The following is a 14974-nucleotide window of genomic DNA, read 5'->3' on the forward strand; positions in this document are numbered from 1 at the left end:
AGGAGATTAATTAAGATGCCAAATGATCCTTTTGATCTAAAGACTAATTGCACGCGCATGTGTTTTGTCACCTAGCTTTCATAAACATCACTTACACACACTTTTCATCCATTGCATTAAATCCGTGTGCAATACTTTTAACACTTGGAATTTATTATATACCGTATTTAGAAAGAGAAAAAAATACGAGCACCTTGTATGACTTAGCAACCTGAGGCCCCGTATAATATAAAGAACGCTATTCAAATATATAGAGGTATGTTTAAAGCAAGTTTAATTATGACCAACTGTATCTATGTATCAGTGCTTAAAGGAACAAAAGTGCAGAGTGTTTGTAATTTTGTGAATGCTACAGATCATGTAACTAGTGAAATGTGTCGACTTATAAGCTGAAATAATTCAAAATAACCTAGAGTTTGAGAAGATTAAATTGGGCAATTGATAAATAAACGAGAGAAAATGAATTTTTGTGGGGGCCCGCTTTAATTGAAACTTGTAGGTCACGAACTGTTACGGAAGCCTCACGTGACCACAAAAAGGTATACGTCATCTTCGTCCAGTGGGCGGGTTATGAGTCACGTGGTTGTAATTTAAATATCTACTATAAACAAAAATGGCGGACACACGTGAGAGTCAAAAACGTAAAGGTCGCCCGCGCTTGTCGCTTTCCGAGAAAAAACGTCGAAAAACTGTCTGAGAAACCGAACGGGACTTATCAAGGATTCGTCTTGGGGACCAGTGTGTTCGATGGAGAGCATTGATGTAAGAGTTAGGACTGGCATCAACTGAAATGGCGAAGTTGTTGTTGGACAGGTAAGCCAATGTCTGTGTTATATGGTGATACACATTAGTTTCCAAAGAATCAAGTGACTGTGATGTCTGTGTATAAGTGTTCTCCATTTTTCAATATCTTATTCCTACTGTATGTTTGAAAGCACACTGTTTTATTAATACAATGTTTGCACAAGGACTTGCTTTGTGATACGCCCAAAATAGATGTGATCGTCTGATCAATATTTTACTCGGTGACTGCATTGTATGTATTGTATGTTGGGATGGAATATATTATTTACTTTTTATAACAGCGTGCTCATAAAGGTCATTTTGTACACCTGTCAATTATCTTCGTGAGACAGGTTTTTTTTTTAAAAAATGCGTCGAGGGAACTTAGATACATTTACAAGCGTTATCATTATTTATATCATATATATCCCCCCCACACGCCCCTTAGATTAATGTGACATGCACATTAATGCATAAAAGTTTAAAAACCTTATCATGTAAACGTGATGGAACAAATAATAAGATTTTATTGTACATCTTTCAACTACTAGTAAATCTATTATAAAGCACTGTATTGACTACAGTTACAAAAGGATCTCTAGTCATGATAGGAAAGGATGTTGTAGTGCTACCAGAATATATGGCTGGCAGATTGTTATCAGTTAAAGTTTTGAGCTGCAGTCAAGTTACTTTTATTGATGTGGATTTTTTTTAAGATCTATTATTATGTATTCTTGCTTAAATGAAGTATTTCAGTTCTAAGTGTTTAACACAGTGCACAAAGAAACAGATTTAAAGCATAACTTATAATACAAATGAATATTTAATTCATATTTTAAGTTACAAAGAATATAGCAAAAGATGAACCCAAGCATACAGAACTGATGGCCTGTAAACTTTCATGCTTCACATCAACACCTGGCCAAGTGCTTTTGCAACATAGTGAGAGAATGAAGACACCTTCAGTATCTGAAGTATTTGCTATTGAATCAGGAAGGTAAAAATGACAAATTTCTTGCAGATTTTTTGTGTGTGGATGGGGGTTGTCTTACAATTGTCATTCTGCTGATAAATGATGTAACAAATGCAATGCTGATAAAGGACATTATTATAACTGCCAGCAGGTTTAGTTCTCACTTCATTCTTTTCTTAGTTTGAGTTCGAAAAAAAAACTTGAATTTCGCTTTGTCAGAAGTGGGGTTGGGTATTTCAACTGTGCCACTTGATGCATAGAGAAAGGCATAATTTGAACTGTCATTGTTTTGGTTATGCAAAAAGGTTCCAGTATACTGTGCTGGCTAACCCAATAATCACAGCTGGGTTTTTTTTCCCACTCAATACTTAGAGGACCAGTGATTATATATTGAAATTGTGTCTACATGCCTCATATGCTTTCTTTATGCCGTTTCCCATTTATGCATGTATCTATGTCCCACATGCAGTTCTTGCTAACACCCTCTTCCCATCTATCCACTTAGCTCATGATGAATGCACATAAGACATATCTAATTTAAAAACAAAATACTGAGATAACAGTTGAAGTTTGTTTTTGGAAAGCACTGGCAGTTCATTAGAACTTTATTCATTAGGACTGGTGATATAACTTATTTAGGATTTAATTTACAATCTGTAAGTTCTTTTTAAATTTCATTTTTTATTCTTGGGAATTAAATGACTTGTTGGTTTTCACTCTTTACTGTTATAAAACTTTTGGAATTGAAAAGCTGTTACTGTTTTGATGATTGCTCTTCATGCATTTTTAACTTTATTTTATCTACCTACTTTTCAAGGTTGCCAAACAAATGGATAATATGGCTTTATTGCAATGGTCCCAAGACATGAACCAGTTTTGGTTTTCATGCAAGACTGCTAGCAGCTATGGACAATTTGTTTTGTGAGTTTTCAGTTCTTTTATTTAAAACATATGCATATGTAAACATTTGCTATTGTACACTTTTGTATGAAATCAAAATTACAGTGCATAATCCTTATCTTCTGATTTCTTTGAATGTATTTTTTATCCATATATATTCATCACCAAATCTTCTAGGTATGTAGTTTATTAAAAGAAATATATTTGAAATTCATAGTAATGTGGAATATTGAAGGAACAATGATCTGAGGAAAATTTGAATCCTGCTACGCTAACTATTAGCCAGTTCTAAAATGTAGCTTTCACTTTATGATATAAATCAAGTTGTCTTATCAATATGGGGTCACCACGACAAAAGAGACCAGCTTTAGGCACTAAAGGTATTGATTGTGGCATTCTTTCAGAGTATCTTGAGGAGTGTCCTAAATCACATCACCAATACACATGAGTAGATCCTCTCACATGGCCAAGGCATTAATAAATGTCTTCATGAACCTTACCTGGAGAATGAAGAGCTGACAAAGCCTTGGCTTGATGAAAATGATCCCAAGAAGAAAGCCAGAGTGCTGAAAACCTTGGCACAGGTGCTCTTGGACCAAAGGTTCCTAAACAGTGGAGTATTACTTAAATTTCAGGTATGCCATTTCAGGATTGCAACAATTGCATGGTATTTAAAAGAAAAATGTGAAGGCCACTTTAAATATTTTTATTCTCAACTAAATAATAAATTAATGTATATATTTACCATTTGAAGATCTGAATAAGTTAGAATTCATAAGATGTGTGCACATGATACATGTATAGTGACTCTCCTTCTCAAGTCTTTGGTAATTTCAGTATAATACATGCGCATCAGGTATAAACAATTCCATGAGACTCTATCAATAAACACTTTAGTAAAGATTTTATGTATGCAAAAATTACCAACAGTAATGATTATTTAATAATTGTATTAATCTGTTAGCAGATTACAAATAACACATGTTACAAGATACATGTTTTTGATAATTGCAGAAACACTGCTGAGCTTGAAGTTTTTCATCAGCAGATCATGATGTACAGTGCCAAGAGATTTTCATACATCCCTCCTGTATACAGGATTAGGAATGAGCTAGCTGCTTTGGATCACAATATACATAGTGGCTGAGGTGTGATGAGAAACAAAGAAGGGGAGATGGTGTAAGCTTGTTTCACTACAGGACATTAGAAATAATTTTATATATTGATTATGCATTATGATCCCTGCCTGGAGATCAGACGAATGGAGTGTTATTCACATGTACAAGTCATGAAAACTTTGTATTAGATACAAGTCATTTTGCAACAATCGGCACACATTTATATTTGTGGTAAGGAATCGTAATATTTTCATGCATACAGATTTTGTAATTAGTATTGTTATCATTCTGGTGGATATTTATTTTTATTTGAGCAATGCAAGTCTAATAATTAGATCCAGTGATATGTATAGCACTTTCCCAGGGGACTGACACACTTTATTAAGGATACATGGGGTTTATGGAACGTCCTCAGGACGTTTGGGGTAGATGCTGTCATCATAATGATTACTAGCTAATACCTGTTCATGAAAACATGTTGCTTTCTGAAGGAATGGGCAAAAATGCATCCTGTCTCACATAGTATTTTGTGGATAGAACAAATAAGAACAAAAACAAACCCTCAACAACTCCTTCTTGGGAACTGATCATGAGGCTCTAATATTGGGTAAAAAGTCAATATGGGTTAGCATGGGGATGCTTGTCACACATATTAAGAAAATAAAATTTTCTTTAAAACAGGCATCGAAGTTACAACAAAAAAAAAAAGCGGTAGATGGTCCGTCTACACTTGCAAGGAAAAGAAAACATCCCCACTTCAGGGAGCTTGTAAAGAAAACCCTTATCTGTCAACTTGAGGGAAAGCAGGGTATGCAGAGGAGAAGAGAACTAAAGGAAGATGATCCCAGGAGAATTTATAGAAACCTGGCACCTCAAGAACCACCATCAACTCTAGTTTTGGTGTGGTGAAGGAGATCTCTGGATTTTAGTTATGTAAAATATGAAACAGTGTCTGATATATGGAGGTGTCAGCTAAGGCAGGTTACACTTTATACAATATCCTGAAATATCAGTAGTTGAAATTAAAATAATGTATAATATTGTATCTGCAGTTGCTGAAAACTTTTTATATTGATTATTTATGATCGTGCCCACATTGTTTATAGGCAGAAATAGACTGGTGTTAAAAAAATCTGAAAGCATTATTGTTTGATGCAATATTATGTGCATTTATAAGAAAACAATGAATAAAATCAATTGTATTCATTTATATACAAGCTCATACATGCAAGAAAGTGTTTAAGTTCATGCAAGCCTAGAGGGAATGAAGCCAGTGTATTGTCCATCTGGATATTTGTCATGTATCTGCCAGAAACAGCAAGAGGGAATTACATGTCTCTGTCCAGACCCCAACCTTCCATGTTGCCATAGTATGAACTGCCTATAGGTAGCATGACTGTTGGCACTCATCAAGTCAACTTTATCATTGAGGACAAGAACATTGTGTCTGTACATCCTGGACAAGGCAAGTACAGCCTCATCAAGGATTAGATCTTGAAAAATCTGAAAAATTATTCCAATTGTAATATGCTATTTCTAAAATGTAAAACAATATATTTTAAGAAATAATAGGAGCATGCGCTTATTCAAATGTTATTCATCTTCGATCAGCAAATTCCACTGTGAAATACACGTGGATCAAAACTGCACATGGTTTTTATTTTGACATGAACACTGAGAGTTCCATCGCAACTAGAACTGATAGTTTATGTTAAGATGGACAGCTCAAAGTTTTTGGGGAGCATTTCTAGAAGTCAGAGACTCCTGCATTGGGATCAAATAGGAATGGCTGATTGCAGTTTAGATTTGTTTAGTATAGTGAGGTACCCACATTGAAATCAGGTAATGAAAAGAATCTACTCGATGAGAATTGTAAATTAAAACAAAGTCCTTATCATTTGCATATGTATGCATGTCTGTTTTTGGACGGCTTACAATTTTAAAATTCTTTCACAGTGGTTGCAAAGAAATAACATTTACAACAATCATGTATGTACATCAATTATCAATCTTTGAGAGTCCACCTTGGAAATGGAATTCATTGTAAATGTTGTATTGTGATAGTAACTATCAAAGTTTTAATTCTGTTTGTAAATTGATGCAGTATTTTGATTTTATTGGTACAAAGTGCAAGTTGTACATTCATTGGCATGTGCTGCACATATCCTGTATACAGAAAGAGGTTTTCTGTAATGTAGCCAACATACCTGTCAAGTTATTCATACCTTTTGTGATATACATTTTGTACATAAAAATTTTAAGCTTTGGCCATAACACGCTATAGGAATATATAAAAGTTATTGAAATAATTAAAGAAATTTCAAAACTGCCATTGAATCGAGTAAATTTGTTATACAGAAATCATTTGCAGTAATCACCAGTTCAAAGGTGGAAACATTGAATGCCAAGCAGACTGGGCAAATAAAATTCATACCCAAAAATGTTATATCAGATATGAAGAAAAAAAAAAGTTTCTTGCAAGCCTTCATGTTAGTCTTAATTCTGGATAAATAAAACAATTTAGGATTATTAAGTCCTTATGTTTATCATGATATTGCATATATAGTATTATCTTAACATATTTTGGGGCTTTAGAAATACACATTAAGGCATGCATTATATTTAAAACAGAAGAATAAAAGTGTAGTATTTACTTCACAAGACTTAAATGGCTATATGAATTCTGTACATGTCTAATTTTTTAAAAAAAATGCAATCTAGTCAGGTCTAATTGCTGAACTCCAAAGTAAGATTGCATAGACTTTTTGTTCCCATTTTGTATTTAAAAAAAATAAAACTAATAAATGTATTGCTTACGTTGGTTTATTAATTAAATTGAAAAAAGAGCAAGTTGACCTTAATAGTATTGAATGTTTGTATGCCACTAGCGTTGATCACTAATACCTATATATGAAATGATTTTAGCTAATCTACCTTTAGGCCCTCATACAAATGAATTTATCTATTTTAAGTGTATCTCTGAAGCCGCTGTATATATTGGTTTGGAAGAAGGAAATAGAGTTGGCATTTCTAAAGTCAACTGGAATACTATTCCAGAGCAAAGTTCCAGAGTACTGGAGACATTTTTTGAATAATTCCTTATTTGGTTTGGGAATTTTATACTGTTTGGTAGACATGGATCACAGTTGTGGAGTATTACCAGGTAGCCTATACTTGAATAGTGATTGTAAATATTCAGGAGCACTATTATTGGATATCATGTACATTACTTTGGCTTTTCTCAACTGGATTCAGTCTTTAATAGGTAATAATTTTAACTTACCAGCTAAAATTTTCCTTGCTTACTTTCTGGATTGATATAGCCTGAATGCACTTGTTTTAAGATGTGCCAGCTTTGCTATGATTTTATCATTTGAATTACTCCACACTGTGTTACAGTAGTCTAAATAGGGTTGTATGTAGCTGTTATAAAATAGTTTTCTGTATCTTATCCTACTGAAAAACTTGAATTAACTTTTTTACTGACATGTTCAGTCCATGATAGGTTATTATCTACCAAAACACCAAGTAGTCTATCATGACAAACCATTTGCAAATTTGTATCCTTCCATGTCAGACATAATTCATCACTACCAAGATTTGTTCTTTTTTGTCATGTTGAGATAAGTAATATTTTAGTTCTTCCAGTATTTACCACTATGCCATTGCATGTGCACCAGTTGTCCAGTTTGTTTAGGGCATCCTGTAAATAAATTTATCGTTTGTGCTTTGTGTTTTGGATGTCTGACAATGTTGTGTCATCTGCATAGAGATCTGTAGATGAAATTGAGTCCCTTAGTAAAAAGTGGTAGGCCATCAATAAATAGTATCAATAGTAATGGACCTAAAATTGAACCTTGTGGTACTCCATATCTAATTGTTCCAGGTTCCGACAGAACATTATTTATATAAACATTTTGTGTTCTCTCACTTAAATTTGAAGTAAAAGATCTAATTGTGCTTTCATCACATTGGTTCATTTTCAGTTTCTTCAAAGAATTTCATGTACACCAACCCATAAACTTTCCTGAAATCTACAAATAGAGATCCTATTATTCAACTTTGATCAAGTGGTTGAAGCCATTTATCAGTTAGAGAGATCAAGTCAGTCTCACATGAATGTTTCTGTCTAAAGCCTGATTGAATAGGGTGTAACAGCAACTGTTTCGTTAAATATGACATGAACGAGTCATGGACACGTTTTTCAATCAATTTTGACACGTTTTGGTTGTATTGAAATTGGATGGTAGTTATCAGCATCATTCTTAGAACCAGATTTGTGCATAGGCATTACTTTTGCAGTTTTCCATATTTTGGGGACAGATGAGGTTGCAATATTTAAATTGATTATGAATGTTATGCTATCTGAAATAGCTGAGGCAGAAGTTTTAATGAGTGGTGGACCAATCTGATCAAGTCCTGTAGCTTTCTTGATATCAAGTTTACTGAGACATTTTTTAGCAGTTTTTTTTATACCTGTTGGATAGACAAACATCCCTCCTTAGGGATTTTTCAGTTCATTATAGTTGTTTTCTATCACTGGTTCTTTTAACTCAGTGGTAACGTTAGTGAAAAAAATTCACTCAAAATATTTGCAATGTCAGTGTCATCAGTGACTTTTGTGTCATTTACCAGAAGTAAGTGAATTTTATTTGTCTGATTTTTGTGTGTTACCCCAATGAATTCACTGAAGACTTTCCAAATGGAGTTTGTGTTGCTCTTTGTGTTTTCAAGCATTGATTGATAACAAGTTTTTTTTAGCCTTTTCAATCATACTTGTTATGTTATTTCCCCATACTTGATATTGTGATTGGTTTCCCATAGCCTTCAATTGGTCTCATGTCTTCATAGTATCTAGAATTTCAGTAGTAAATCAGTTAGGTTGGATTTCATACTTTACTCAATGTACTTTTAGTGGTGCATGCTTAGAGACTACATTCATAAATCAGTCCACACTTTTAGAAAATTAGAGCTTCACATATGTCATCAAATTTTGGATAATATTCCATGGAACTTTATATAGGTCATCTTGAAATTGTTATTTACTTCAATTTTGGAAAGATCTGTAAGTGATAGTTTTGTGTGTATTGTTCCTATTTATGTTGCATTTAACCTTTCTTGTCAAAAAAGTAGGATAGTGGTCACTAAGACCAACATTTGGTACATTAACATAAGCCACATTGTTTGGTAGGTTGGTATAAATGTGATCAATAAGAGTGCTTGATATTTCTGTTACACTTGTGGACTCATTTACCAGCTGGACTAGGCCTAATGATTCAAAAACTTCCATCCAGTTACTCCTTATTGGAGTATTGAGTAGGTCCTTATTTACACTGCTGAGTATATATGTTTCTTTCTCCTGTGCATGAACATTTTCTATTTGTTTCAAAGAGTTATCATTCCAAATTGCTTTGGAGGAAGGTGACCTATAAATGAAATCAACTAGGAATGATTCTGCATTATTTTGAGAAATTTCCACCCAAATACTCTCAATTTCATGTGACCCCAAGTCAGGTCGCCTTTCTGCATTTACATCTTGTAATGTATACAAGAACCCCACCCCCCACTGTCTCTCTGTCCCTGCATAATGGTTTATTGTAGCCTTGACAGTGAAATAGATTATCATTGTGGCTAGCATTTAATTTGGTTTCAGTGAGTCCTAAAACATGCATATTATTTTCCTTGGAAGACAACATTAACTTAATCTGTTCTATTTTTTTCACTATACCTTGTACATTTAAGTGACCCATGTTAAAACCTTTTGTATTTAGTTTCATATCAATTATATGTATTTCATCGTGCAATGGGGTACTCCATGAGATTGTTTCCATAATACTTTTACCATTTTGGTATTATATAAGGTGGCCATATAAATGAGGTGGCCTCTGTATTTTCTATGGTATCTGTGCATAGTCTTCCTTTATCAAATCATATTGGGGTGGGGTGTTGAGTAGCAACAAAAAGTAAAGCAGTTTAAACATACATTGTTTGGTAAAATAACTAATCCTTTAATACAAGTATGCATTTTCTAAGTTGTGCAAAACACTACTGACATAGATATTAGAGTCTTTGCCAAGTTACTTAGTACCAAACATTTTTCAATATCTATCAATACTTGTTTTGCAAGATATAAATAAACAATTACCCTCATTCTTGTCTGAACTATGTGTAGAGCTTGGTCAGCTCAGTTTTTAGGCTGCACAGCATGTCTTCCTCCTCTCCCCCCATCTGGTTTTTCAACTTCTTGCTCCATGCCTCATCCTCCCTCTTCCTCTTAAAGGTCGCTCTAGAATTGAGCTTGAAAGTGAGCTGATTTAAGTCTATCTAATGAATTTTAATATGTAAATGTATTTCATAATTTGACAACTAATATATTCATGATTACTTATCAAACTTATAAGAATATAGTGCTAACTTTGGATCAGAAATTAATACATGAGAGGTTGTGATTTGATGGAAGTTTTTTTGGGCTGGATCAGGTCAATTGTTGGGTGGGGTGGGGATCCAAAATTGAAAAAGGGCCCCTACCTTCCTCGAATTGGCACCAAAGCAAAGTCTATGTGTCTATTTACTCAGTGTGCACAATACCCAATAAACATGTCCAAGAATAAAGCTGTGGTCAAACTTCAGCTGACAAGTGACTGTACGTTTGTGTGTGTGTACTTTTTTATGATCAGGCCCCGAGTTTTGAACCTAGATTCCATATTCTAGTCGCAGATTTAAAAAAAAGAAAAAAAGCTTATTTAAAACCTTGTGTATGTAAAGTATTAACTTGGAGAAGTTCTTTTCCGCTTTGTTTGAAACGTCAGAAAGATGGGTGTTTTGGGGTCCACTGGTGACAGTCTGGTTATAATTTATAAATTGATTAATGAAATTACTCAATTTTGAGCATTCTTAAATATCCCTGATGCTTTTCATTTATAAAATTGAGTGGTGGGGACGCGAGGGAGTACAAATTATTCTGGGCAAGAAATAGAGTGAGTACCTGTGGGCTTTTGCAGTACTGTACAGAGCACGTCGATTTAAATTATTCTCTTACCACAAAAACTTTGAAATATAACTATAAAAGTAGTTGTACATACATTTCATTGTACATTATCGAAAGAAGTTTATATCTTGAATGTCATTGCAATATTCTCATTTTAATCCAATTACTCGATGGCCCTATATTTACCACGAATCAAAAACAGGATGCCCATCTATTCTCCATCCGTCTGACTAAATTTCTCTCTCTCTCTCTCTCTCTCTCTCTGTCTATATATATATATATATATATATATATATATATATATATATATATACATGAGCAAACATGCATATGTAACTATTGATATCGATCATGTCAGTTGGAACCAGAAAATTTATTTCACACGTTTTAAATGTACTGAATAAACCTTTTTGTGAGTTCTGTTTTATACATACTTGAGATTCTTTTTAAAAATTTTACAGTTACTGTTCTTAACAGCATTACATATCAACAAAGACTCAAAATCAGTCAACGTTTAATTTTTTAACTACTTTCTGAGCATTGCTCCATTGTGTATTTGCAAAAGACGAAAAAAGATGACATTATTTGGGAGAACAAAATAGGCATAGAAAGACTGTGCTTTATTTGATTACAACACACATTATGTGCATATCAAAGCTGCAGTCACAAAACGCAGGCTTTGGTTGCTAAATCTTCGTGTAACAAAATATGTCAACAAGATTAAATCAGGAGAAACTGCCAATAACATTATAAATATAAGATCTTTAATATTACCAAGCAAACAATATATTATTTATACATACGTACATACATGTTGTTGTTGTTGTTGTTGTAGGGTTTAACGCGAATTTTCAGCATACGGTAGGCTATACATGGCATATATATATATATGGTTTACTACTAATTTGTAACTTTCTCGAAATGATTGAAATTACAAAATTACAAAATGCGTTTCGTTCAGTTTACAGTCTGGTCATCTAGGGTTGGGATCGAATCCTACATTTGACAATCCCTTTTCATTTTGTAAATTGTATAATATAAAGAAACTTTATTCGAATGTGCAAATGTTAGTTGCAAGCGTAAATATATTCAACAAAAATAGTACATGTGTGTGTGTGTCCCAAATCCAATCGTTTATTAATAGGTATATTTGTTTCTCTTGAAAATAATTCATAATACATGATAACGCACATTCTGGATGTCTAAGAGAATCAAGGCGCTGAGTTCGTGTTGTAGTAGAGTCTCTCACACACGAATATGTATCTTGTAAATGCATTAACTTTCGTAGCTTATCTCATAACATTATAGATACGATATATAAGCACAGAGAAAAAGGATCAAGATGATTTTTCAGTATTCCATGTGTTGAAATAGAACTGTAATTTGTATACAATTACCCGATAATATGCGCCGAACCATACACTTCTCTCTCTCTCTCCCTCTCTCTCTCTCTCTCTCTGTAGCGCTCCTGTGGCCTAGTGGTTAGAGAGTCCGCCTCGAATGCGGGAAGTCGTGGGTTTCATCCGCGGCCGAGTAATACCAAAGACTTGGTACTAACAGATGCATTGGCGTATGGGCAGCCGTCGCCGCCAAAATTACATTAATCAAATGATCTAGTATGAAATCAAATGATTTAACCTAGCAAATGAAATGATCAATCCAGATTCCAAATAATGTGTTGTCACATGAAATGATTTAACGAACAAAACCGAATGATGCATTTAGATTTCAAATGACGTAGTATTAAACGAAATGATGTAGAGTGAAATGAAATGATTTAACCCACCAAACGGAATGAAGAATTCAGATTCCAAATGATGTTGTGTGATATGAAATGATGTAGCATGAAATGAAATGATTGAACCCCAAAAATTCAGATTTCAAATGATGTGGCGTTAAATGAAATGATCTGGTATTAAATAAAATGATTTAAAGAACAAAACGGAATGATGATATATGCTTCCAAATGACGTGCTATTGAATAAAATGATGTAGTCTAAAATGAAATGATTTAACTCAACAAATGAAATCATGAATTTTAATTCCAAATGATCTGGTATTAAATAAAATGATTTAAAGAACAAAACGGATTGATGAAATCTGCTTCCAAATGACATATTATTAAATGAAATTACGTAGTATGAAATGAAATGATTTAACTCAACAAATGAAATGATGAATTCAGATTCCAATTGATGTGGTATTAAATTAAATGATTTAAAGAACAAAACGTATTGATGAAATCTGCTTCCAAATGACGTAGTATTAAATGAAATTATGTAGTCTAGAATTAAATGATTTAACCCAAAAAATGAAATGATGTATTCAGATTCCAAATGATCTGACATTAGTTGAAATGGTCTGAAGAACAGATTGGAATGATCAGCTCATATTCCAAATGATGTGGTATTAAATGAAATGTATGGAATGTAAACGGTCTGATCAAAGTGTAAATCAGCTAGCGTAAATCCAAACAAACACAGGGGGGCGCTGTTATCTATGACGTATGATGTCAGCACGCCGAAACATAATCGACGGGCGAGTTTACAGCATTCGGCTGAGATTTTTGCAGACGACAGTTGGACAGCAAAGCAAAGGTAAATGTTTCTTTTCGTATTTTATAAACAAGAACAGTGTTTTCCAATCAGCATAAAGTGATTTTATCCACATTAATGAATGTGCGGTTATTTTTTTTTCAAGTTCTGCCCTGTACTGCGCGAATTTCTTAGGCTTCAACAAAGCGAGATCTATCAACTAAAGAGATTATATCTTGATTTTATTTGATCATTATTAATTACCATGTTTAATGACCTTACACACTAAGCCAAAAATATGTTTCCCGTCAATTTTGGTATATTTTACATTACCGGCCCTACGTGCATACGCATTATTCGTCAAAGGTCGATATGTTATCAATTCTTTTTCCGCTATTGAATCCAGTTTGCAGCGACATATTAGTGCTTTTTCTTCTTCTTTTATATTTCCTCTTTGATATCGAATATCATTTTTCTTAGAATCCTTATTAACGACTCTTAGTGTACTTCAAACACGCCACTCTCCTTTCCAAACGTATTGAAAATTGGAGGGGGGAACTTAGTCATATATTATGAAAGAATAATACGTGAACAAAAAACAGTTACCTCCTTTGGAGTGTTTTATGGCGAAGAAGAAGCATAGATTATGTTTGAATAAGCCCACAATTTAGCAAATGATGTATGAAAATAACAAGGAAAGGCCATGGATTCTATCAGAATTTAAAAATAAAAAAACAGCATCAGCGATTTGTAAGTGATACCACGTAGCCATTAGGGTAAAGACGTTCTCTCTCTCTCTCTCTCTCTCTCTCCAATAGAACGGTCGAAGCTTGTACTTTCTGTTTTCTGCTGACTGCTGGACCAATGCTAGATTTTACCTGATATCCATCGATTTAAGTAGTGTCTATTTGGTATGTATTTGTACTTAGCTCAATTGCCTGTTTCAACATTTAAAAAAATCTCAAAAAGTAAACAAAAAAATAAAAATAATGGGATAAGCAAATTTTTAAAAAATTGAATTAAAAAATACAAAAAGGTGTTTAAAAAATTGCGACCTCTTGTTTGGCAGCCTGACACATAGAAAGATAAATGTGGGTATCAATATAAAAAAGCCATTCATTTTCAAGATAAAAAATTTGAAAAAGTAAAATTGGGATAAGCGAATTTGAGAGAAATGCTAAAAAAGGTATTTGCAAAAAAAAATTGGGATGCCACAGCGAGTTTCGAACTCTCGACATCTTGTTTTACAGAAACGAGGCATATTTTATCACTTTTCTACTTTGATGTCATTGGCAGTGCCAACAAGAACAAAATATCAAAATTAATAATAATAATAATAATTATATGTCATGTCAAAAGTAACAAATTGTCACTGCCACAAGAGCAATGTTTGTTTTAAAGCATAAATACATTCTAACTTTGCATGCAAGCATTGGCGTCCTAAAGGTAAATGGCGTCGGGACGACGATGATAGCCCAAGGGTTTTTTGGCGCCACAACACCTCTGGCACCCATCCATGGTTTTGGTGCCCCAATGCCACTAGCGTACGGAGCAAACACTCCGTCCGTACCCCAAACCCTCCTTTACAACACTATTGCATGCAAGTTTATATTATCTACTTCCTTATCCTGACATCATATTAGACCTAAAATCAACGTATGCTTCCAAATATAAGTCA

General features: G+C 33.7%; 1 long non-coding RNA gene across 1 annotated transcript; it reads left to right on the top strand.

Moving 5' to 3' along the window:
• Positions 1-799: 799 nt before the first annotated feature.
• LOC149778583 (uncharacterized) lies at positions 800-4405 on the top strand. The gene is made up of 4 exons (XR_016415359.1): positions 800-1780; positions 2574-2672; positions 3061-3291; positions 3671-4405. It is a non-coding gene; the product is annotated as an uncharacterized LOC149778583 (long non-coding RNA).
• Positions 4406-14974: the final 10569 nt, after the last annotated feature.

Source organism: Sinohyriopsis cumingii, chromosome 17 (assembly GCF_028554795.1).
Source record: "Sinohyriopsis cumingii isolate HCF-2022 chromosome 17, ASM2855479v2, whole genome shotgun sequence".
In the NCBI taxonomy this organism is placed as follows: domain Eukaryota; kingdom Metazoa; phylum Mollusca; class Bivalvia; order Unionida; family Unionidae; genus Sinohyriopsis; species Sinohyriopsis cumingii.